Source organism: Octopus bimaculoides, chromosome 1, assembly GCF_001194135.2.
Source record: "Octopus bimaculoides isolate UCB-OBI-ISO-001 chromosome 1, ASM119413v2, whole genome shotgun sequence".
NCBI lineage: Eukaryota > Metazoa > Mollusca > Cephalopoda > Octopoda > Octopodidae > Octopus > Octopus bimaculoides.
In genome coordinates this window covers 6,664,416-6,664,949 of record NC_068981.1, presented here as the reverse complement: position 1 = coordinate 6,664,949, position 534 = coordinate 6,664,416, and positions in this window count along the sequence as shown.

Genomic DNA, 534 nt, shown 5'->3' with positions numbered 1-534 from the left:
GTTAACGAAATTATATTAAAACTAAAACGAAGGAAAACGAACACACGTGTGTTGCCTCTCTGCAAAATGTCAGAAGTAATGGAGATTAAATACGCTTTACACCGCTTAAACTGCCAAAGGAACCGCTTAAACTGCCAAAGGAACCGCTTAAACTGCCAAAGGAGTAACTGTAAACAGCTGAATACTTGTCAGTGATTGGCTGAAATTATCGAAATAAGACAATTTTTTACATGAAATAACTTCGAATACAACATTTTTTTCGAAGTTTGAAAGTCTTTCGGTACCAAAAACACTACATAAAACATAAATGAAAACTGGTGCCCCCGTTTTGAACTAGATCCCCTTAACGTAGCTACAAAGAAACTTCCACGTGACACAGAATGTGACCCCTTCGAAATACAGGTACGACACTTTTTTGCCAGCTGAGTGGACTGGAGTAACGTGAAATGAAGTGTCTTGCTCAAGAAGAGAATGGAAATCAAATTGATGACCTTACAATGGTGAACCGAATGTCTCAACCACTATATATATATA